The 25,939-nt window shown below is 40.9% G+C and overlaps 1 long non-coding RNA gene across 1 annotated transcript in view; it reads left to right on the forward strand.

Annotated features, from left to right (window-relative positions):
- The window catches only part of LOC115494380 (uncharacterized), a 40,824-nt gene extending 15,563 nt beyond the window's left edge, over positions 1-25,261 (forward strand). Inside the window, exons 5-6 of the long non-coding RNA XR_003959385.4 lie at positions 20,900-21,009; positions 24,421-25,261. This is a non-coding gene — a long non-coding RNA (uncharacterized lncRNA). The remainder of the gene's footprint in view (positions 1-20,899; positions 21,010-24,420) is intronic.
- Positions 25,262-25,939: the final 678 nt, after the last annotated feature.

Consider the following 25,939-nt stretch of genomic DNA (forward strand, 5'->3'; position numbering starts at 1 on the left):
CCCACATGGGCATCAGGTACTCCATCCACTTTCAGGTCCTGAAGTTCTGTGAGCCTTTGGCCTCATTCAGCATCTCTCCTCAGTGTCCACTTGGAGATCTCAACATTGCTCTGCTACTTCAACCCACAAACCCACAAAACAAGTAAGTGGCTTAATAAAGAAAGAAATGTTTCAGCAGATTAAACATCTGGATTGGAGTATGTCTCCTTCATTGCAGGAGACATACACCATACAGGAAGGGCAGTGGTAGATCCCTTGGATTCACTGTGAGCATGGCTGACAGGATTACCATTCCCCTGCTGGTCTCTTTTGGGATCATGTTCTGGCCTCTTCAGTGATCCAGCGTGAAAGATTTGTGCAAGGAACCACCACCCAATTACTCTCCCTCTCACCTAATTCAGCCCTGAACTTGGGCACCAGGGGGAAGAGAATAGGAGTGTGTTCTACATAGATCCTTTCTCCAACTGAGAGTCCAAGGCATGCTGGAGGAGATTTTCAGGGCTGACATAGTCCCAGAGTGGTGAAAAGATGGTGGTTTCAGGGATGCATTGCAGAGCACAGGAGGAAGATGGTGCCTCTGCAGAATGATTTCTTGGCTGCTGCATAGCAAATGCACCAAGAAAGTAAATAAACTGGTAGTGACTAGGAAATGACTGATCCATGCCAAAGCTGTGAGACAGTTGCCCTCATTCTTGGGTCCTTCAAAGCTGGTCAGGAGTTTGAGAGATTAAGATCCTCCCATCTCCTCCCTTGTTTGCTTCTGCCGATTTGAATCGTGGGGATCCCTTTGCTGTGCTGACTAGGAAGCAGCTGATGCCTTCCTAGCTGAGCAGTTGGACCACGTGTAGGGACTCCCCAGCCAAGCAAACCTCCAGCAAGGCTCTCCCTCCTTACACTGACACTCATTACTCATTATTCATAAATAACCAGCTGTTTCAGTAGAAAAATAAACAAGCAGTGACAAAGAAAACTGGCTCAGAAAGGGCATGCAGAAAGGGAGGAGGAGTCCTATGTCAGATCAGGGGCATGGGTAGAGATGTGGGCATGCCTTAGCTCAGAACAGGGAAAGAGAAGTGTACAGGATAGGCAGACTCATTTCACGCTACTATTACAAAGCAGAGCATTGGTAATGGAAGCAGTGACAGAGTTTTCACGTGGAAACCCATTCACAGGAGCTGCAAGCACAGCAGTATGGATAATTTCTCCAGACTGCTTTGCTTGGAGAGATTTGCAATGGAATCACATCTTTTCACAGCAGAGTCCTGGGTGGCTGCAGCACACTCTCTGTGTGTGCACCTCTAAGAGCACACCTGCAAGCAGGCACTGCTGCTCCTGCACGTCGTGTTTGATTGCCTCGTTACTGTGGTTGCCAGTGGTATGAATTAATAGACACACCCCATTTCTTCCTGAGATCTTCTGTTCAGATACACTCATGCAAGTGTAATGAAGGTTTGTGGGAAAGGGCAGGTACCCATGAATAGCATTGATTCACACTGAATGCAGGACATGAAGTTCTTTATACTTGCTGTCCAGCCTCTTTGCCTGTGTCTACAGTAGCTGGATTTTGCAGCAAGTCCCTTGCAACTTCCAGAGAAATCAATGAGGCTGAGCAATTGCAGAAGCAGCATAGAAGGTCAATGCACAAGCTCCTTTCCCCTCCAGTATGAGGCAGTAAGGTGTAAGTGATTTATAAACTGAAGTCTGAGGTGATTACAAAACTCAGGATTTAATTACACAATTCCATTCCCCTGTCACATGTTGAGCATCTAACACGGACCTGGCAAAATACACCATGTGTTCTCAAAATATCATATCCTTTTTCACTTCCATGGAAGATGAGAATAAAAATCTTTAAGTCCTGCAAGCTGCAAAGTTATGGACACTGACTGTAAAATGTGAAAAGCAGAGAGAGAGTGAGAAATAACTCTTTCTTTGATGATCTCTGAAGCTTGTGGGACAGCTTGTGGGAAAGTGTACTTGTACTCTTGTAACATCCCAGCTTTTCTCCTGAAGCCATCCTCCAGCTACAAATCTTATACTTTCCTCCAAATCCCATATCTCCCTCCCAGGGATTTCTACTACCTCAAACCTTCACATCCTTCCTCCTCAGCTTTTACTGTCGCAGATGAGGAACTGAGGAACATTATTGTTCCATTTTATTATTCCATTCTCCATGTTTACTTCAGAAGCATAGTCCAAAAGGCCCATCTTCTTCCCTTATGCAGCTCCCTTTCAGTTATCTCCTCTTGTAGGAAATTAAACCTCAGAGTAACATCCATCCTTGCCCTGCCTCTTACCCCTCCTCAGTTTCAGTAGGGCTACCACCTCTTTCCAAAAGCACAACAAACCCCTGCCTATTCACAGTGGCAAACATGTTACCTGAAAAACTCACAGACTAATTTTTGATTTATTTTCTCCCCAGGATTGTGTACATGGGTTTCCCTGACATCTCTATGAGGCACTGCTTTTCCACTGCATTTCCAAGGGCAGTCAAGTCCATCATCACCAGAAATGAGAGACACTCTACCCCTGGACTAAGCTCCACTCCCACACAGCATTTCCTTTTCCTCACCCTTACTCCCCATCTGTATTTTGCTCAGGGAGATGGAGAGCACTGAGCTGCTTTTGGTCTTTGCAGCCAGTTTTTGGGTGGAGCAGTGGATGAGCTCATTGGGGCTGTGCTGGCCCCAATGTCATAAGGCCTTCCTTCATTCAGAAAGAACAGCTGAGACCCTTTACCCTTTGTTGGCATTTAGAGCCAGATGAGTGCTCAGCCACTTTGAAAACAATGTGTAATTAAGCTAATTGCTCTGTTCAAAAATGGTGTTGTAAGATCTACAGAAGTAATTAGAATTGCCACACCATTACTGTTAAGAAGCAATAATGTGTCTCTTACACAGACATTAATCTGATAACTAGCTTCATTTACAGAGATCATGTATCAATGTGTTTTGGGTTTGGTTTTTTTACCTCCTCAGTGCACAGAAAATCCAGAAGAGGGGCTGTAAACCATAGGCAGTTCCTTTTATGGGGCTTTTGAAGCTCATAATTGTTTTGGAAGAGTGGAGTTTTCCTTACTCTTTTTGCACCAAAATCTCTCTGTCTCTCCCTTTCTCTTTCTAGCATAGATTTGTACATGCATATAAATATATATATACACCTATATATATATACATAAATATATAGATGTGCATGTGTGACATGGACTCTCTGAGAAGCTGCTAGGCTTGTAAGAACAGAAAGCTTCTGTTGCATTCCCTGCCCACTCTGAGCTGCCTCCCTGTAATGGACAGAAAAGGCTAGATTTCCACACTTTCACCTCCCAGCTAATTCCTCCAGATCAGGTATTAAAATACTCTGAGGTTATAATTTTTGAAAGATTCTTAATGTGCATTGTAACTCTTGAAAATTGAGCAACTTTTCTTACATGTAAGGATCAAAAACCAACCCAATATCCTAAAGCTTGTATAACCTGCACAAGAAAATGAGAATGGGAACAAATATGCTTGAAATGGAGGTGGGTAGAGTCTTAATAGCTAGATACCTTTCTGCCAAAGAAATCAGCAAATGTAGATGTGCCTGAAAATATTATACCCCGATTATATTGGTCTTGGAAAACTCTCAGGTCAGTGAATTTCCACAAAATGAAATTAACAACTGCTGTTCAATTAAAGTCAAAGATTAATTCAGAACTCTGTTGTGTGAAATGTATCACAGTTGAGAATGGATGCAGAAAAGAGAGATGTTGTATGTGAATGTAAGCAAAGAGATTTATTAGCACAACTGCATTGTCCACATCATAACCACATCTCCATACAAAAGTTAAAAAAAAAAGCAACCAGACTTTAGGTATTGTGACTTTGAAGGCAGTGTTAAGTATTTTTGACCAATAAACTTTCTTGCTCCTTTGGAAATAGAAATTTAGAAAAGTGTTGACAGATAACTTCCTAGAGCAGACATCTTATGTTTAAAAACATTTATCTTTTCTTTGCTTTTACACTGTACTATCACACACTGCTAAAGCTGGCTGTGGTGTGCTTTTCTGTACTTATGAAACTTTCTGAAAACATGCACTTATTGGAAACAAAGGATCTTTACTTTATGAAGGCTGAACTTTCTGATCATTGTGCATAAACTTTTTCAGAAGAGGTATTTTTTCTCAGAAAATATCTCTCCTGATTTATGTTGGTTTCTTCCTCCCTCTGTAGCCACTCCCTCATAGCTTCACTGAAGTGGGGTTCCTCCTGTTCCTGATAGTGTAGCTTCAGGCTTTGCAGCACTGAAACTTCCACAGAAAAATGATTAAAAATTCCCAAATATCTACTCTGTCTCTTACCCTCTCTCCATCCAAGATCTTGCATTGAGAACATACATACATATCTGCAAGCTGTGATCTTGCATTTCTGGTCTGACGGTATTAATGAACACAATCAATTAAAAATCTGATCATTAAAACTGAAAACTGAAAACTTTTCTTTTTTTTTTTTTCCTTACTTTGGTTATGTGATCCTCTATGGAGCACAGAAGTGGTGGAGGAGCTGAGGTTTCAGAGGGATGGACCTTGGGGAGTAGGTCATGTTGTTTTTCTGTGTTGAGCTGGATGCAGCTGCAGCTTTAGAAAAACAGATCAGAAAAGCCCCAGTGGTTTGCACAAGACTTCCACCCAAGGTGAGGAAATCCTTATGAGACCGTCTGGGTTTTCTGTCATTTAGTATATTTTTTAACTGTGAATTCCTGACTCACCCATTTTTATGTGACCTAAAAATCTGACTGATACTGTTTACTAGAGACAAACAGCTTGATAATTCAAATCTCGACGAAGCTAGTAATTAAAACCAGTTCCCCTGAAGTGTTTTTTTGATACAGCTTGTGTGAAGTGAGTTTGTAATTTTCACCCAACCCTTAAATTCTGGCATATCTGGATTAAGGCTAATTTGAAAAACATTCCAGACAGGAATAAATCTTTACTGGAAGAAAGAGGAGGGAAGTGTAATACATATTATACAGAGAAAAATACAAAGACTTGAAGAGCCTGCCTTGGTTAGCCCATCAAAGTGGAAGCTGGAAGGGGAAGACTGCTTTCTATGCTGGGCTGTGAAACACCAGTAAGGGCAGGCTATGTGAAAAAAATAGGTCAACACCTGCTGCTGGTCATAAATTTGGAAAGGAAATAAGAGAGAAGTTGATGACAAGATCTGTTCTCTAGAGTAAGAGAACAGCTTTATAGGAATGAAAAATCCTGATATCAGGTCTGTCTGTGGAGAGCCTGTGATGTGTCTATCTCTAGCACACACTGCATTCCCAGTGAAGCATGTATGATTAGTTGGAAATCACTCTCATCCCCAATTTGGAAGTAGTCACAGATGAGCACTTCTCATCTTCTCTAAAGTAGAGAGTTACCAGTTACAGCACATACCAGTGTTCTTTCTAGAGGAAATGAATATCATCACAGACAATATTTTTTTCTACTCTGATCATAGGTTTTTCATACTGATGGAGCAAGAGGGAAATAGACTACAGAAAGTGGCCAGCTTCACATGTACTGTCAGTTTAGCATCTCCCAGCACCACCATCATAAACAGTGTGCTGGGCAAGAGGGTCTGTTACTCTGACCTTCCTCAGCATTTTTTCATTTATTTCCTGTCCTTATTCTCATTTATAAAACTGGATCCTCAAAAGTAGTTTTGCAATCATATTTGTGGAGCAGTATCAGGAGGTCAGATTCTCTGGGTTGGGCTCTCCATACACAGCAGCTTTTCCGAACTACTTCCCACACTTCAGATAGGGGCTTATCATCAAAATGAGGGTAAGGAATCCCAAAAACAGTTTGGCAAGCAAGCAATGAAGATAGAGAGGAACATGAAACAAATCACAGGTATGCACAGTTATGGGTAAGGTATGGGAGATTTTTGAGGATAATGAGGATCCTGTACAGGCAAACAGATGCAAGCTTGTTTTTTGAAAGGGTTAGTCAAACAAGAAACAGTCTAAGGAAGTCTGGGTGCCTTCCCAGCTCTATTTTCCACAACTCAGTGATTTCTGTGACTGTGGTTTTGAAAGGGTAGCTGATGTCAGACAAGTTAGGCTGCAGGGGAGCAGAGGAATATGGATACCAATCATACTATTCCCAAGAATAAAAGGCAAAAGCACAATCACTCTCAGACTCTGGGGCCTGTGGCTGCTGAGGTTTTCGTACAGATGGGAGCAAACAGATTGAATTTGGTGTGACTGGAACAGAGAAGCAACACAAGAGATAGAAAGGCAAAGAAATGTCAAAGGCAGGAGTACCCGTAGAAGGCTATTGGACATGGCTGTTGTCTTTAGACAAAGCTGTGAGGTGACTAGTTGTGGCATACTACAATATACAGATAGAAGCACGCAAGCACAGTAACTCATCCAACTCTTCCCATGACCCACAAACACTGAGCCAGTGAATGTGACAGACAGGAGCAACGGGAAGATGCTGCAGTCATTTCTGTGTCCCTGTTCAGGCAGAAACGTGTCTGCAAGGGGTGCAGCCCAGTCACGAACTCAGAAGCGTGTTTGTACCCGCACTCACTTATTCATCATCAACAGCATGTTGCAAACAATCATAAGAATGCCAGTTACTTGCCAAGACACAGAGATTTCTTCTGTCTGACACTTGAGCTGGGCATGGCAATAACAGTACTGGGTTCCAGCTGGATGCTACATACAGCTCAGTTTGAGTTTCACATCATGGAAGCATTTGTCATGGCTGCATTCAGCTGAGCACAGCAAATACATGAGCAGCACACCAAGTCCTGGTGTAGCTCACCGTGGAGTGGTATCAGACAGACTGGTGGCAAACAGCCTTGCTGACCCCATCACAATGTGACCCCTAAGGATGAGTGCAAGCACTGAAAAGCACTAATTGGCAGCAATGCTAAAGACCCACAAGAAGCTGTGATACAATCATGATGTATGTTGTCAACCATATGCATTCATACAGTTAATAGGAAAGCCTACAATCAGTTCCTCCTCCTGTGCTTTTTGTTACTCATTTGTAGCGCAGCAACACTGCCACCAACAAAAAGGCCAGGATTTCACTGTGCTAAGAGATGTACAAACAGATACCCAAAAAAGGTGGCTTCTATCCACAAATACTTCTCATCTAACTGCTTGGTGAAATGTCACCATCCATATACAGCCATTTACTGAGCAGTTCATCTGGCATCTCCCCAGTCTGCTAGGCAGCATGACCATCAGCTTTGCAATGCCCAAGAGTTTGCACTGTTAAAGAGAGTGTTCAGCCAACTTCTCTCATGTAAACACTGCTCTCTGCCAACTCTGTGTGGCTCGAGATTATAAAGGTTTTTATATATTAATATTTTCATATTATACTGTGTGTTACTTTGCTGAAGTAGCATCTACAAATGTTTTACAGAACAAACCCTACAAGTGGTTTCTCTGTTTCCAGCCTCTAAAAACTGACTTGCAAACTCATACTGTCTGGTACCCCTGAGAAAGGGTGGAAATCTCATGTGTGTTGGAAGAATGGAGCAGTATAATGTCTAAACTGTGTCCATGCCAGGCCTTCCAACCTGCCTGTTCTGCAGCTCTGAGTTCAGCTACTCATTTTCTTACACAAAACTTCCACTTGGTGGGTTGTTCTTCCTCATCATCCATCTTTCTTCTCTTTTCTCTTTCCCTTCCTTCTCATAGACCGGAAGAGTTTAAGGACTTCTGTAGGAAGTGCTAAAGGCAAGTCCCAAGGCAGGGTATAGGAGTACCCAGTGATGTTTCAAGACCTCAGCAGCAGACCCAGCCCCAAAAGGAGGGACCAGGAGCCATGGCTGTGCTCCTCCATGCAGGGGTAAAAAGGGAGCCTGAGAAAAAGCACTCCTGGCCATCTGTTAGAACTGTCCTGAGACAGTCAAGTACTAAGGTGAGGAAGGAGAAAGAGGAAGTGTAGAAAGCATCTTGGCAAAGCATCAAAGGTAGAGCATCATGGTTGAAGAGCATCAAAGGTAGAGTATCATGGTTTGTCACTGATGAGACAGCAGAAGCTCAAAAAATGAGGAAGCAGGAGCTGGGCAGGGAGGTGCCCTTTGGAGTTGAAAGGCAGGAACAGCAAGAACAACTTGAGGGCAAGTTCTCACCAGAGGCATGGGGCATAAGCACTCTGGAAAAGAAAGGCTGGATGCAAAACACGTATGAATATGTATTGTGTGAGATCAAGCAGAAGGAAGAGGAAGGCACATCCAGCTACTGCCAGAGGAAAATCCACCAAGGGTGGGATACTTCCCCACCCATCCCCACCCCCAGCCATCACCAGCATGGCTCTGACAATGCTGGTATTCTTTTTCCGACTCTGAACAGATTTCTTACTGTCTCAAGCACACTGCAGCAAAATCAGCTCAGGGAATTACATTAGAATTGAGCACACTTAATAGTGCTGTGGCAGGAAACAGACTCAGCAAGGAGAAGTGATGCTCTGAGGTTTGTATGGAGGTCTCCAACCTTCCATACATTCAATACAGGACTAGGTGACATGGTTTACTACAAGAACAGCCTTACTGCAGCCAGCCAGCCAGAGATGCAACACTTTTATCCCAAGCACTGCAAAAAACAGCCAGCAAGGATGATATTCCTTGTCAATGCAAATGCAAAAAATACCATGTCTGAAGTGAATAGTGCTGTACTCCTGTGTGTTTCTATAATGAAGCTGGACTGCTGTTTAAAACACAAACTTGCCCTGAAGCTCTTTTAGCTGCTCATCCCTAGAATATGAATCCAGACATTTCCTGGACAGTGTAGCCCAGCGGCAGTAGCAGGGGCCAGCAACTGCACTTGATGAAGCCATGGAATAGCTGAATCAAACACATTCAAATCTGTGTAATAAAAATGTTCCATCTCATCTTTCTCCCATGCTGAAAGATATGCAATTACCTTTTTAAATTGTTTTTCATAACTTCAAGAAAAATAACCATTTAAAAAAATAGCAAACCTAGAAAATTGCTTTGGAAAACACCTTAATTGGTATTCAGAAGTCAACTTCCATAGTTTATTATCAATACTGGTATGAAGGAATTATCTTCTGTGGTCAGTCAGGGACTGGCTGGTTTTCATATTACTTTTTCTTTTTAAAAAGAAAGAGCTTTGAGCTTGAATTGAGTGTAGTTCTCCAGACAATTGTTGGATTGGATAGTTATTCCATCCAATAAACCTGCAGAAATTGTAATTGGTATTTTATAATTAAAGTCCAAACTGAGAAGGAATAGTAATAATTAGTAGGGAAAGTACATAATAAAATCAGAAATTACATTATAGCTGAGAGATTTCCTTTAGGCAAAGGAAACATATTACCCTCAAGACTTCTTAAGACAAAATCAGTATTCTTTTTTTTGGGAATGGTTTTTGGGGTGCTTTTTCTTTTGAACCACACTTCAGATTCCAGTAACCACTAAAGGGATGATGCATTTGTCTGAGGAAGAGTTTATAGTCTCATTTGTACTGTCTTATTCCCAAATGTCCCAAATAGGAGCTAGTCATTCTCACTGCTAAGTATTGTACAAATACAAAGCAGGAGAGAACATCTGTCCCTCTGGGCTTCCCAGAGAACCTGATATCTCAAAACAAAGAGCAGCCTGTGAGTGCTAATAAGAATTTTTCTTCTTCTACCTCTGAAGGTTTTACTCTCCTTCCTTTCCTTCATAAAAAACCCTGGCCAACACCCAGACAGAGGCAGTGACCAGGGAGGATGTGTAGCATGGACTGTAATGCCTGGTCTGGCACAGGGGCAGCACAGCATTCTCAAGCCAGTGGATGCCTGGCCAGATATATTCTGGGCTTGGACATTTTGGTGTCTCCCCAGGTTATCTCACACATCTGGGGCTCTTGAAAACCTTTTTGCTGTAATGTCTCCATGAACCATGAGAAAACACATAATGTCAAACTGTTATCACCACCAGCCCTTTACATCCTTCTGCTGTGGACAGGAGTTCCAGGGAGCAGATACTCCTCACTTCCATCTGCTGTGTCTCTGAGCCTTCCATACCACATGACAGGTCCAGGGAGAGATACAAAAAGACTTACATTGTTAGCTATGTATTGCCTTGAGAAAATGTCATGACCACTTCGCAGGGTTCCTCACCTCCACTTGCTGCTGCCATTTATTTGTGTTTACTCCCTGTTATCTGGTACAGCGAATTGAAAACATGGTTTAAGAGCTCTCTCAAGAGCACTTTCATTCTTCTATTCTTTTTTATTTAATTTAAGGCATACAGAGTGGTAACAAAGGCATTACAAGTTGAGAAGAATGTAGTACAAGAAAATTATTTTATTAGAGCATTAAAAAATTGCTTCTTAGCTCTAACATTTTCAAAGGCTGTTTTGTCATCTTTCTCCTTTTCCTCACACACTGCAATTGTCCTTGAGAAGCTCTTTCGGACAGGTTTCTTTCCATCACTGGAGATTTAAGGTCCAAATAAATTTTGTTCTGTTGATTGAGGAAATTCTATGCTTTCCTGGCACTCATGACTTTGGGCTCACCACCAATCCAATGCAAATCCAATCCACTTTGCCATTTGCTTCCCTTGATTTATCAAAGTTTGCAATTTTGTAATAACAACAGTAATGTATTTAGAAAACTACTTGGAGGGTTTTTTTCTTTAGCCTATCCACTTACAGACTCTGATTAAATGTAATCAAATTATGAGCAACATTACCAGCTAATGTAACAATAATTTTCATATTATCTAGGGACAACGTAGGATTATGAGTCACACACAGTCTAAGGCCAAACTGCAAAAAATGTGGTCATCCTGCTACACTGTACTATACCACTGAAGTATCTGAAAGTGTTTCTCCCTAATAATACTGCAATCTCTGTACTTTTCTAAATGTAAGAAATTGTCAGACGCATAGCAACATTCTGCTAAAACATTTTCAGCTGTCCTTCTCTGAACTGAGTTTGACTTAGATTCCTCTTCCCCCATATTTTTTCTTCATTTCTTTCAGTCATATTTCTTGCATTTTTACAGTATTCCTCCATGACATTTTTCTTCATTCTTGCTGCTGCTCATCAGTGCATACTTTTCAATATCTGTGTTACAGTTTGGATGACAAGTGGGACACATCTCTATTATCTTAACACTTTCTAGTTTCACATCCTACACTTTCAAGCCCTTCTTGTAGTTCCTGGGTGTTCTGCCCACCAGCGCTGTTCTATAGCTTAATTTAGGCTACAGATTTCCTATTTCTTTAGACAAAGACTCCCCAGTCACATATACCCACTTCTAGTTTCTGCATTTCCCAGGTTCTCTCTCCTTTTCTCCCCCTTCTGATTTCTGCCTGCAAGTCACACTCCAATTATTTTTCAATTTAAGTAGACACGTGAGTAGGTGAAATTTGCCCATTTATTGTCCAATAGGCACATACAGACAGTAAGGGAGGGATTTCACAACCGTGTTCACAGGCACTGCATATGCTCTGTTGTTATAGCCAGTAATACTTAATTCAAAACAATCACCACATCTTAGGGAATTATCCAGTTTGTTCTAAAATAGCCATCTAAATATTTATTCAGTTGATTCAGTATAGAACATATAGGTCATCATTTTAGATGCTCTGTCAAACTCCACACAGGACCTAGTGTCTGTCCCAGAAGGTTGTGCGGTTGTGCATCCCCCAAGGTTCCTGCACCTCATGTGCCTCAATGTCTTGTGTGCAACTGGGCTGGATCCTGATATTTATTGAGCTGAATTGTGTCCTTAGTAGCTGGTAGGCTGAGCCACCTGCTGGTATCACTTCCTGTGAAGACTGGAGTGTAGCTGTCCCTGCTTTGCAATCTGTGCCATTTTAGGTGTTTCTGTTCTACTCACCTTTACAAGAAAATCTGCAGATCGTGTCCCATATATGGATGTCTGAGATGCCTTTCAGTCACCTGGACATTTGTGTTCAGCTCTCCAAACCTCCTCCATCGCTCCCCTCTTACTCCAGCACAGTGACTCTGCTCACCAGACAGGTCTGTCCCATGGTCCCCATGTCAGCAGAGGCGTCTGCTGCACCCCATCTCTTCAGTCCCCTGGGTTAGTCACCCCAGGCCCCTTGGCAGCCACAGTCAGTCACCCTCATCAGATCCAAAAGTGGATCAACACACAAAGCAGATTAACGATGTACCAACATCTCTGTGCAAAGAAGTGTTTCAGACTTCACATAATTCAAATATTCTGCAGTGAAAACAGAAAGATAATTTAATATGAAAGTGGTTAATAAGGATGCTCCTGTGCCAGAGTGGAAATTTATCAAGAAAGGTTCACAGATACATGCTAATGATTATGGATCCCTATCTGACTTCTTTTAATTTCTGATTTGAATAATACAATCATCTAATTAGGGAGAAGAAATAATGCTAGGTGACTATGGCACACTGAAAATAATAAGTAATTTGTGGTCTAATAGAAGCACTCAAAAAATGCTATTCACTGAATTAAATACATGTAAACTATCAAGAATATTTAGAAATAATGAAACATTTTTAGATGTAAGTTCTGTACTGAAGTATTGAGGACAGAACTGACTTTATCTGATAATTCATTCACAGTGAATAATCTCACTGCCTCTACTGATTGAACATCTCTGCATGGTCAACAAGGACAGACAAAAGGGAAAATAAAGGAAATGTATATTCATTCAAATATCAGTTATGAAAAAAATGTTAAGATGCTGGGTTTTCCTTGAAAATATGAAACAAATGTTCAAAGATGCACAGTATCAATAAGAGAGAAAATACAAGTACATGCCTTGATTGATACTTTGTAGTTTAAGGGACTTAACCAAAAATGAAAGTATATTTCTGATGCCAGGCAAGGGCCAAACCCCATTCTGTTAACACTTGCATCAGCAGGTTATAGAAATTTTATGGTACTAAACTGGGCTTTTATCTTTGAAATGCCCAGGCACTGAACGCTACTGAGGTCACAGTAACACATAACTGACAGCAGGATAAATTTCTCTGTCAAATTTTAATCTGATTTAAATTGATATTTCAGAGACCAGGTACCTAAATCCCTATTTTTAAAAATGCCCTTAAAACTTTAATCCTTCCCTCAATTACAGCATTTTAAACTGGCTTCAGAGTGGTTATTTTGGATTTACATTAACATAAGTATGATTAGAATCGGAGCCAGAGGCAGTTCACATTCCATGCAGTTCTTAATAGTAGAAAGACAAGGGTTGAAGCACACTGTTGGGTGAAATGACTTGAATTTTCATCTTGCATATCTTAAATTATAAGACATTTTGAATGTATGTCCCTTTGTGTTTGTTCACCTAATTAAATAAAAGCACTAGTTAGTATCCAGAGCATATTATTTATTTTTCACTCTTATTAAAAATTCCCAGAAACAACAAAAAATAAAATCCACCAAAACAGCTTTAATTACTTGATAGCTTGATCTAAGGTGTTTCTTTATGTTATTTACAGATATTACTGCCTGGTACTTTAAAAGGAGAAGAAGTAAATTGAAAGCAGAAAAGTGAACACAATGGTTTGTGAAGGGGTCACAGGACGAAGAAATTGTAAGGTTATGAAGAATGTCATGGTATATTGAGGGCTCTCGTGGGAATTAATCAAGTAACAGAAAGTCTGTAAAATGCCATTGAATCTTTCTTCCCAGTTCATGGTGGGATCAATTATTTCTTTGTGCTCTCTGCTAGGTGCTTCTCTCATCTGTGCTTCAAAACCTCTCCCATGTCAAGTATTCTAGAGGTGCTTTCTCTTTCACAGTATATTTCTGTTTGCCTGTGACATTTGTCCTTTGAGATTTTCTAATCCCACCATAGCATTCACTTGAAGGTTTAGTTAGCAGTACACTTGGCACTTCATATACTAGCTGAACCATCTGTCTCCAGAGTATTATAAAATTAAAATAAACCCCATTACCTGTTTTCCATATCAATTAATCTGAATTAAGTGGCTTAATTCAGGACTGGAAAACTGCCTAGGTTACTAAGATTGTCTTTACTATATTATCCACCACAAAATTCCAAGGGTTCTCCAAGTTGTTTCATATAGTTTCTCACAGGCTCCCAGATAAACTGATGCATTAGGATGGAGACAAGGGGTCTGACTGCCTGGCTGCACCCAGAGCGGGGTGGTAAATCCTTTCTAAACTGGACATTGCTACCAACGTGGTCCCCAGGGGTTGATATTGGGCCCAATGGTGTTCAATATCTTCATGAGTGATCCGGGAGATGGGATAAATGCACCCTGATGGAGTTTGTCAGTGATACCAACTGAATGGGAAGTGGGCACTTGGGAAGGGAGAGCCACCCTGCAGAAGAGCTGGGTAAGCTGTAAGAGTGGGCTAACAAGAACATTATGAAGTTCAGCAAGGACAAATGTAATGTCTGCACGTGGGAAAATAGAATCCAGGAGTGCAGCACAGACTGGGATTTGCCTGCCTGGAGAGGCGGGGTCCCAGGGGACAGCAAGCTCAGCATGAGTGAATGTGTGCTGCTGTGGCAAGGAAAGCCAAGGGGATGCTGGGCTGCATCAACAAGGACATTGTCAACAGGGATAAAAAACCCTTCACCCCACTCTATTCAGTGCTTGTCGGGCCACACATGGAATACTCTGTTCAGTTGTGATCCCTGCTATGCAGAAAACTTGTGTACAGACTGGGGAAGGTACACAGAAGTGCCACAATGATTATCAAAGACTGGGAAGCTTTCCGTGGAAGGAAATTATAAGAAAACTGTGTTTCTTCATCCTTGGAGCTTAGGGGAGACCTTATCCATGTTTAAATACTGTTCCTGTATTTAAAAGGTGGCTACAAAGAAATCAGATACTCCATTTTTGCAAGGAGTCACATGGAAAACACAAAGGGTAATGGGTAAAAGTTATTCCTGGGGAAATTCTGACTGAATATGAGGAAAATATTTCACAATGAGAACAATCAGCTGTTGGAATAACCTCCTCAGGGAAGTGGTGGACCCAGTTAAGATTTCTCTGGATGGTGTGCTGGCCTATAATGTCTAGACTGTCCATCTGCAAAGAAAGTTTGTACCAGATGCTCCTTGAGGTCCTTTCCAACATGGTATTCTATAACTCCATGGTTCTATGAAAATCATTGTGTTAGCCAATCCAGTTAGTTCACAAGCAAGGCTCACTCTTGCAATATGAAGGATCAGAGTCTCACATACTCCAGCTATCAGAATTAGGGCTCTAAACCAGTCCATACTCAACTGAAAGTGATAGGAAGCTCCTGGCAGGACTCAGCCTCCCTGAAACCTGAGGCAGCAGCATGACTGCCATCCATTCACCATATGTGAGGATTGTTTCCCCATCATACTTTAGAAAGAGTGTACCCATCAAACATACGTACCCAGTGGCATGCAGAACATCTCAGGCACCCTGCCAGGCCTCCAGCACTGCCACAGAGTGTGCAGCTCTCCATGACTCTCTTCTATGTCCTGGTCAAGAAAGGTATATCAGGTATCCCAGGACATTTTGAAGGAGTCCAGAAATGGACTGTGGTTCAGTGGTTCAGTGCTGGAATCACATTTTAAATGTTTAGATGCCTCAGCATTGTTCAATATCTGGAATCCCTGTTGAATTGGGTCTCCAGTTAGTCTTTGATGGCTTGGGGATGCCAGAGCACGGTGGAGAAAGCTGGACTGTGCTGTCTGAGGAACTCAAGGGGAGTGTCAACAAACACCAGTCTATCATTGTCAGCAAAATGCAATGAGTCTTGCACTGTATCATTTTCCCAGAAGCTAAGTTTGATACTTTTATTTCTTTCTAATATAGTGTCTCCCCATTTAATTTGATGCTGGCCAAAACTTTCAAATGGCCATTGTCTTAGACTGAAACAGCCTGACACCTTCCTGAGTTGATTGGCAGCATTTCTCTGCCAAGCCTTAGAATGGTGCACAACAGAGGGGGCAGAGCTGAGACTCTTCATGTAAATGTGATCATGGTGTTTTTAAAGTATCAGCCTCTAAGCTCAGCAGAAGAATTGAGTCCCTCTGTGCTCTCCAACTCACTGATTTCACTGGGGTTTGGGTCAGGCACTAATACTGCACCTCCTGCTTACTCTTCATGACCATTATCAGGCAGGGTGACCTGGCTGCTGTGCATCTATTTTATACATGGTTCCTGTATTTATTGTATAGTTCCTTGCCTTCCTTTTATCGTACCGAGTATTTGTGGAAGCAACACATGTTCTGGGAAGAATCAAATCTTAAATTACTATTTCCTTGGGGAAGAAAAACAATCTAGAAAGACATTAAATGACTAAGAAAGAAACACTAAAAAAAAAATATTGATTGTGTCAGCCTCAGTCTCTTGACTCACCAACATGTTTCTCTAGGGTTTGTGCTTGTAGAAATATGTTGAGTTTGACAGAGGTACTCTGTAAAATAAGAGTAATGCAGTGATGAATCAGGCCCTTGAGTTACCAGTTATTCAGGCTAAACCTCACTATTCAGGATCTAACATTTTATGTATGTCTTGGTAAATGGAAAATTTGCTATCATGATGATCAAGGAGTAGTCTTTCTCTATTATTTTGCTATGCTAGTGTTGTCCCAAAGACACAGATAAAATAGAGTACATAGAACACATACCATAAAGTTTGCCTGGTATAAATAAAAAGGTCATGGCTCTTTTCCCTGTTGCTTGTCTGTATGTTTTGTATTTCCTTTCTCAATATTTTGTTGTTCCTTGTTTTCAGTAGTGGTATTTTTGCTAGTGGTAGTAAAGAGTAATTTAGGAAGCTATTGAAAGGATTTCAGAGCATCTAGCTGAAAAAGGAAAGTATCCTGAAAAGACCCATAGAACCAGACAAAATGTCATTTATTCACACATTTTGTGTAAAATAAGCTAAGTGCCAATGAAATACAGTGGAGATTTTAATTTGAAAATGCAGGAATATTTATGATCCAGAAAAGAGAAAATGCCTTCATTTCAGAGTGACAAAAGGAGCTGTTTCAGATTGAATCTTCCTGTCTTATCCAGTGACCTTTAGCTTCCTCTTTACTGAGATGCCTAAGGTAATAAAAATGCCAAAGAAACCTGAGGGTAATTCCTATGCTTCTGGAACTTAGTTTGTTGAGATGCATTCCCTTAAGCTCATTGGGTTACTTCTAGGAAAGATGTCATCTCAGCTACCTATTTGTGCAGAGCATTTACAGTGGTTTATGAAGAGATACCCTGTCCAGCCTACTAGATAATGGGAATCCTCTTTGAGACACATAGCAGTCCTTACACATGGTATAGGGCTGATACCTACCTCCAATTTCCTATTGAGTAGCTATTGCCTTTGAAACTCTGATTTGCATACAGCATAAAGGAAATTACATTTTATGCAGAAGTAGAGAAGTTTGTGTCTGATTTCTCTGGGAAAGAGAATTTTTCTTCCATTAACCAAGAAAAAATTTGCACACTACAAACATTACATAGATGCAGTAAGCCCTCTTAAGTACACACTACTTACATATAATTTCTTTAGGCATAGTTGTCTTTCATCCTGCTGAGTAAATAAGGTTACAGTCTTAAAGATCTTTTTCAACCTTAATGGTTCTGTGATTCCATGAACCTGAAGTGAACCTGAATAAACTAGTGCTTTATCAAAGCCCACAATCAGGGTGCTTGATATTCACTCAGAAAAGAAGCCTTAGGATCACACCTTGTGTAATTGACACTGCCTGTCTTTTTTAACCTCTTTCACCTCCTGTTTCTGAATGCCTTGTGACAATAGTTTCCATTCCTGGCTGGTACTGAGCTACCTTCCTCCTCGCTCTGCTGTGCCTTGGACAGAGATTTCCCAGGAGCAGATTGGAAGACATGATTTCACCATGACACAGAAATCCCAGCTTGAAATTCCTTCCTCATTTATTCCAGATGGTCATTCTGAAACACAGGGTGTGCTGCTCTGCCTTCTCCATCTTTTCTGTTTTGTTCTGGTGGCAAGAGGAAATAAGACTCTATCTCCTTCCTTCATCTTCCAAATCCTACTTTCCTACTGCAGTCCCTGAGGCTGGCAGCATCCTTCACCATCCCAGAGCTGGTGCTGTGCCACACCTCTCTGGGGAGCAGATTAAAGGCATGTGTGAAGCAGGGAGATGAATCTGCAGACCACATCAACTCATAACCACATACCTACAACCTTAAACCAGCTGGGCACCTCCCAAGTTAAAGGTTGTCAGTCAGCTGAGAAGGGAGCAGTATGGGTCTTTATTAAACAGGGCTTTTAAAAGTCTGGGGAGAGTGAGCAACGTCAAGCCTTACACCCAAACCTTACCCTGAAGTTTTGCTGCTTCCACATGAAAGCTTATGTTCCATTCACAATAAGTAAAACAAATTTTGCATCAAATTTGGAAATATTTTCCACATATTTCATTAATAAGTACCAGGAAAAAGGAAAACTGAGTATTTCACACAGCGCTGACCTGGTGTACCTTCTTTCTCTATGTATGTTATTTGAACCCATCCTCTGTTGTATTGTAAGCTGATGATGATTACATCTAAAACGTTATCTTTTAAACACAGCATGAAACTAATTACTGTCACCCCTATCTCTAGGCACCTTGGCTGCAGCCCTGATTATTCTTAGCTCTAGATCAAGAAAACCCACTGACCCCTTATTTTATAAACTCTTCATTTATAGATTTTCTTTGCACCATCTGTACTTCAGACATCTTTTTTTTGACAAGAAAATACAGTCAAGGACAGTTCTTTGACCTAGCCTCCATTTCCAACTTTCCCAAAATTCTTTATAACCAAAACTGCATAGAATTTTTTTCCTCAAAGTAGCTATATCAGAAACAATGCCAGTGACTTAAAAAAATTACCCGAGAATGATTACCTGATGTCAGTAAAGAAATGGTCTTTTGTCTCTTTTTGGGAGATTCATTTTTGCTGCCAGATTAAGACTACAGCCTTCCTTTTTGGGAACTTTAAGTTATTATTTACTTGATGTCCTAAACCCTTTAAATCCTATATAGTTAAATCTGAGATATTAAAACCTTTTGACAAATATGAGAAGTACCAGATAGTCGTTCAAAAGGTAAATGCTGCAGCTTGTTTGAAAGGAGTAGAGCCAAGATGGTCTCAGGGATGGCACAGCTGGCAGTTCAGCTACAGCAACAACCAGAGAGCTACTAGTTCTCTATGCCCTAGTAAGAAAGAAAAGAAAAGGAAAAAAGAAAAGCACAATAGCAACAATAACAACAACAATAAAACCCCCACAACAACAAACCCCCCCCCACAAAAAAAAACCATAAAAAACACCAACCCAAAAAAAATACAAACCACAACAAAACCAACCAAAACCAAAACCAAACAAACACACACACACAAAAAAAAAAAAACCAAAAAAAAAACACCAAACAAACCAATAAAACACCTCCAAAAAGAACTAAAAAAGGGGAAAAATAAATGTGTAACTGGTGTAGATTTGTCCAGGGAAAATTGTGTTGAACTCATTTAATTTCCTGCTGAAACAGAGTTTCAGGCTTTGCAGATAAAAGCAAGGCATTGTTGACTTATATCTCAGCTTAGAAAGGCTTTTGCCATACCTTGTGCAGATTCTCATAAGGAAATTGGAGAGAAATCATATTGGGAGAGTGAAAAATAAGATTGGGAAAACCTTCCATTGAGCCAGACATGAACGAACAAACCAAAGAAGGTAGGGAAAGTTTGTCAACAAGCAAAATGTATGGGGCTCCCTCCTCATCCTTTCCTTTTCTCTTTTTGTTTTATTTTTCTTTCTGTTTCCTCCATCCCATCTTGCAGGAGGTGATGGCAGCTTCAGTTCTCTCCCACCTCAGTGGCAGTATACCAGCCCAGAGGTGCTGAAGATAACTATTACTTTCAAGAGCTGAAGGACGTGAGAGAGATTTGAGTGCAAGTTATGGCTACATCTGACAGGTGTTGTCACCCTGAGGGGATTAGCAAAAGACATTTCATTTTCACTTACCAACATCAGCCTTACCCTACAGGGAAACATGTGAGCCCACCTCAAAACCCACTGTTTAATTGCTTTGAGTTATCCATGCAGTGTTGCCTTTCACCCACAGTCTCTGAGGGTATTCCTGCCTCACAGATACATTCTGGGTCTCAAATGTTATGTACAGCAGCAAAGTACAATGCCAGGGTGACCTGTTCTCTGGACAGAAGGGGCCATGGGACTCTCTGGCTTCTTTTTTCTCCACTGCAGCTACCTCCACTGCTCTTGGCTGTGTTCAAAACACCCAGGCAGAGACACCTACCCAGTGCATGGACAAGCTGGGAGGAGCACAGCACTGCCACCCCTCTGTACCTCATGGGCCACCCAAGAACCCCTTGCCACCTCCCCTCCACCACCAGCCTGGGAGCACAGGATCTGAGGGCATGCGCTGCTCTTCTGCACGTCAGGATGGAGGGGATGTTCGGCCCATCTGAAAATATTTTCTTTTTACAAATGTTCTGCTCTGGAAATAGATTTTTCCTTCTTAGAGACAGCCACCAGAACCATAGCAGAGCAGGAACAACTGGTGGAAAAGACAAACAGCCACCATGTGTTTCCAGCAACGCCCTGCTGTGATTTCTTTCTGCAGGACCCTAGGAAGCTGCAGTACCACCCTGACTCGAGCTGCATTCATGTTACTCCATAGGATACTGTTTGCACTTTTTCTGACAAAATATTTAGTATTCCCATTCTCCCAAGCCTCCTCACAGGAAACTTGGCATAAATTTGCTTCTTATTCTCTGGAGAAGGCATGAGCCACATAACTAAAATGCACTTCATACTATAAAAAATAACAACAGAACCCCAAACCAAAACAAAAAAAAAATAACACAAAACTTGCCAAGGCATATTTAAATCTGGCTTTATTTTTCATATTTGCTATTTTCTAGAAAGGAAATAACACTTTTAATGCTCTGGTTGCAGATTGTTCTGGAGTGTGTGAGTCCAGGAGATGCTCAGGGAACAGACTTCGTTGCATGAACATGTCATGTGCAAGAACCCTCTAGAATAAGTGAGCCCAAGGACCCTCTACAGTAAGTGGCCAGGTCACAGGTTTGATTCATTGATTTGTTACAGGTCAAAGAGAAGCTAATTGTGTGACACTGTGCAGGATGTATCATCATTACCATTATTCATGTTTAGTGTGCCAGTGTCTAAAGACCAGCCATGGATGAAACCTTGTACAAGATTATCTGACAGCCCTGGAATCATGGAAGTTACGGTTCAGTAGCTAGAGAAAGGATTGGGAAAAACATCTAACACACAACACATTCATGCCTAGTGATCTCAGAGTGTTTTGTTTTATTTCTGTCTTTCTGTGTGTACGTTAAATAAGCATGGGTGGGATAAATGGAAAAGTGAATGCAGAATAGATGAGACAAGAACAAAAAGGACAAAATACGCATTTTAAAGAAGTGACTTTCTCTTTAGCCTTGAGACCCTGTGTTTTCACCAAGCCTAGAATCCAGTCTATATGTTTCCACACACATTCTCCAGTCACAGCCCAATCCACCTGGGCACGGCTTGAGGAATTTGCTGCATGAGAGATATAGGTTGTCAGTTTGCAGGTTTATAAATTGTTCTGCCTGTTTAGATCTTGCATCCAGACATGGGAACACAGCTCCCAGTTTGATTTCTATTACTGGCAAGTATCCATCCTCCAGTCCCATCTGTTATGCTTAGCCTGCTTGACACACTCAGCAGACTCAGTCCTGAGGGCAGGCTGACAAGGGGCTGGTGCACACTTGCACTTCCTACCAGTGACTGAAATGTATGTACCAGCATTTTCTAGGGATGGGAAATACGAGAGTACCCAAATGTCAGGATAAGGTTTGACGTCAATACTTTTAAAAGTCAATACACCATAGACAAGATAGCAATACCATTTGGACCTTTTTTTTTTTTTTTTTTTTTTGTAGTTCTACTCTTAATCCTGCCTCCAAAACAGGTCTCCGCTCATCATGTTTAGGAGCTGTTGGGGTATTTCCAAATTCTCTTTTCTGCCATCTGGGAATGTTCAGTGAGTTTCCTCCTTTCTACTCTTTGGCTGCAAATGGCATGAAAGAAATACACAGGGGTATTAATCAACTTTTAGTTTCATCAGGTTTCAGCTTCCACCTTCTTGGACAATTCAGTTTCTCATGAATTTCACCTTTTTGCATCAGCTATCAGTACCATTTATATGTTCATGTTGAAGATTAATTTCTGCTCCTCAGATTGTTTGTGAAGAGGTCTCATGCTGTCTTTAACCATTGCACAAGCAACTATGTCTTTAAGTGCTGAAAGTGATCTGGAGAAGTCACCCCAGCTGGTAAAAGCACTTCTACTGAGACCTGAGAAATGAGACATTTAACTCTTGCAGTGGTATAAGGGCAATATTAAAAAGCCTGAAAAAACGACTGGTATTAGACCAACAAGCAGAAAAATTACATCTTTCTTCAATGGAGTTCTGAACAAAATACTGAAAACATAGTGTGAAAGGAACTGAATGGATGAGGCAATATCAAAATATAATATCCAGTTATATAACACTAACTGAATAAATGTATTGTTAGTGATAGTAACATTTTTATGTACTAAATGTGTGGATATTTATCCAATTAAAACAATGTAAAGTAGGTGTGTGATAGAAGATCGTGACGAAGGAGAACACATTATGCAATGTAAAAAAGATGAAACATATATATTTACACACACATGTAAAGGAAAGGCTTCTTTGAACATTTGTTGCTGGCCAGTCAGCCCCCCTGTTGTGCTGCTTGATCACTGGCACAAAGTACACCTGGAGGCTTTCCCCATTGCGTGCTGGTGTGGAGACCTACCCAATGAACATGATGTACAGCTGTACTGTGCAATTTTTGGTGGCAAAGTCCTAGGTTAAGATTAGGGTCTGAAATATCTAATTGTGACAAAGGATGGAACATTTCCAGCACAGAGTGCTGACCAAGGGGAACCCGGTACTGCCAACATGCTCCCAACCCTCGCACTCTGGAAAAGGCTGCCCAGAGCCCAAAAGTTGTCAGACCTGTGAGCCAAAGCCTTTCAAGAACTTCCAGCTTTTGTTTCCACCCTTGTTACTGTGTGCATGGTCAGCTCCATGGATCTGCTATATTGTTCATCCTCACAAGGAGGCTGTGACCTTCTTTCATTTAAAGCAAAACACTGAACCAGCAGAGCAGAGCAGCAGACCTGCATGCAGAGTTTTGTTAGGCTGCATCTAAATGACAGCATATAGCTATGTAGCAGGTTTTGCCTCCCATAGTCACTGTAATGTATTTTCTTTTAAAATACTGAGCTATTATAAAGACAGCAGTCTAGGTAAAGTAATGTATAAAAATCAAGCAGTTTTCCTAGTAGGATTACGTACCTGATAGCATCTCTGAACAGCACTATTGCTGGTTGGGGGCTATGTACAAATCACAAACGGGATGGGATTGTTGTGGAATGTGTCTCGAGCTGTTTATTTTTTAGCATTAGTCTCATTACATGGTTATGACAATGGGAAGATGCTACCAGTTCACATCTTAGGTAGCAGACTAAGAACTTAATGTTACAACTTACTTCAAAAGTTTTTTGATTACTCACACAAAGCAAAAGCATATTGACAGTAGTTTTATCTAACTACTGAAAGTACATGTACTTTTGGTTAAAATAATGCTTGCTTATTTTGAATACAATACTTGTTTGTAAACTTTAAGATACAATGCATAGAGCTCTAATATTAAGTTTAGAACTCCTTAATATCTCACTAGATATACTTTTCTGTAACTTAGAGAGTTATTCTACTTAAGCATTAATACACAGACTATTGTTCTATTTGTCTTTTTTTTTCTACTTCTTGTATAATTTTTCTGCTGACAAATCTTACAGCTACTGCTTAGCTCTAAATCACCATCTTGCAGTCTCTGAGGCCTGCCTTTTGCAACATACCTAAAACCCTCTAATTTTAAAGAATCCCACACAGCACAGTTCCCCTATGGGGGTGACTAGCAGGGCACTATCCCTGGGTTCCACAAAAAATTTGCACCCCTCATTGTATTAATCAGTTTTCTGCAGGTCACGGCTTCTTCCACACCTTCTCATTTGTTGCACAGGAAGACATATGGCTCTTGCTCATTACTGCTTTCTGTCTTCCAAATTCATGCATGGATCCCATTGCCACACCACTTGCAAGCTGTTGTTTATTAAAGCAGTGGGACACAGGTGTTTCTTCTGTCTTTGTGCCAGCATAGGCAAGGGAACCATGAGGAGATGGAGCCCATCTCATGCTCCACTACATTTTTGCTCATGAGTTCTTTGGGTTTTGTGCGCCCTCCATGGACATTTGCAAACAAGCCTGCTGATTAGAGGAAAAAATCCCCCTTCTTCTAAATGAGTTCTGCCAGATAATCAGAGCAGGTCAGAGGAGCAATAAAAACATCCTGTGGTTCTGCATTTCTGTACAGAGTGGCTGGTGGACAATCACAGAGGAAGTAGCCAATGACTCCAAGTCTTCTGAAGGTATTGTGCCCCCAGAAAAATCTATCAAATGAGTACTAAATGAAGAAGAACAAGATATCCACAGAAACACCAGGCAGAAACACCATGTGACTCTGTCACCTCCACCCTCTGCAGGTCATGGGATTCAGTAAATTTTCAAGGTTAGAGCTCTTCCTTTCTTTGCCAGGGGGGAATCTCCTGCCAAGGGAAACATGTGACTGTGGTTCAGGATGACTTCTGTGGGATTTAATGTGCTTTATCTTTCTCATGAGCTCCCTAAAGCCCAAATCAGTGATTGTCTTGAGAAAACCATCAGAATTTGCAGTACTGCATCAAAAATGCCAATTAAACAGTGTAGTGGGAAGGAAGAGAGAACATGATGGAGAAAAGGAATATTGAGAAGGATGCAAGATGAAATGGATTACCTTGCTGAAGGACTCAAGCAGTTCCAGCCAAAATGTTACATTTTACCCACTCTCAACAGGATATGCTACAGGGGACGAAATCCAGCTCTAATGGCTGATAGATATTTTCTATGGTTTCAAAAGGTATTTTGCCTCTGTTGGTCTGGATTTTATACAACAGCCTGTCTAATGAAGTGGCTCTGCAGTCCTTTCCAACAGTTTTGAAGTACAGCATGTGTTGATTATCTCAGTTGAATGGATCTGAGTTCATTTATAAGTTGCTTTGTTTTGCCTTTTTTTTTTCACTCCTTTGTTCCTCCCTTCTCTGTCTAAAGCACACAAATTGTTTGTAGAGGGAAAAACATATAAACAGTGTGATTCAGTACAATAAAGAACAGCTTGTTAAAAATGTGCTTTTGGTGTATGTGGAACTCAAGCCTTTCCTCTTTCTATCACACTGCAGTACAGAATGCATTAGCTGAGGTTGCCCTGGGAGTTCCATTTTTAAACCCTCTTTTTTTCTTGTTCCCGTCAAAGCCTGAAAATTCTTCTTTTCAGTTGAAATTATGTGTGTTTTCCTTTAAGCCAAATACAATGTTTAACAAAAGTATGAATCAAACTCACATGCATTTTAGTTTTAAGGAACTTATAAAAATTATTAGAAACAAATCTTTCTGAAATCATTACCCATGGCACAGGAAATCTCTATTATTTTTTCATGTCTTCTTTTTATCCAGTTCAAAAGAAGACAATGAGAGCTTTTCTATCTTTCCACTGAAACACAATCAAATCCCATCCCTTCAGCTGAAAAATTCCATATGACTCACTCTTACAAGCTAGGTCAACCTGTAGTTGCCATTAAAGTGGACTTTAACTCATGAAGAATTGAAGTGACTGAACATCTGTTTAGTACACACAGAGTCATAAGCTTTCACTGGGTGTCAACCTATATATCTGGAGATGCACACTGGCATAAATACATCCAATGAATGTTAATTATGAGGCAGGGTTTCATTCTGGAGATCTATCAGTGCATAAGCTTCCTTAAAAGAGTACAAGTCTCTTAGCATCGAGACTGATG

The sequence above is a fragment of the Taeniopygia guttata genome, chromosome 3 (genome assembly GCF_048771995.1).
Source record: "Taeniopygia guttata chromosome 3, bTaeGut7.mat, whole genome shotgun sequence".
NCBI lineage: Eukaryota > Metazoa > Chordata > Aves > Passeriformes > Estrildidae > Taeniopygia > Taeniopygia guttata.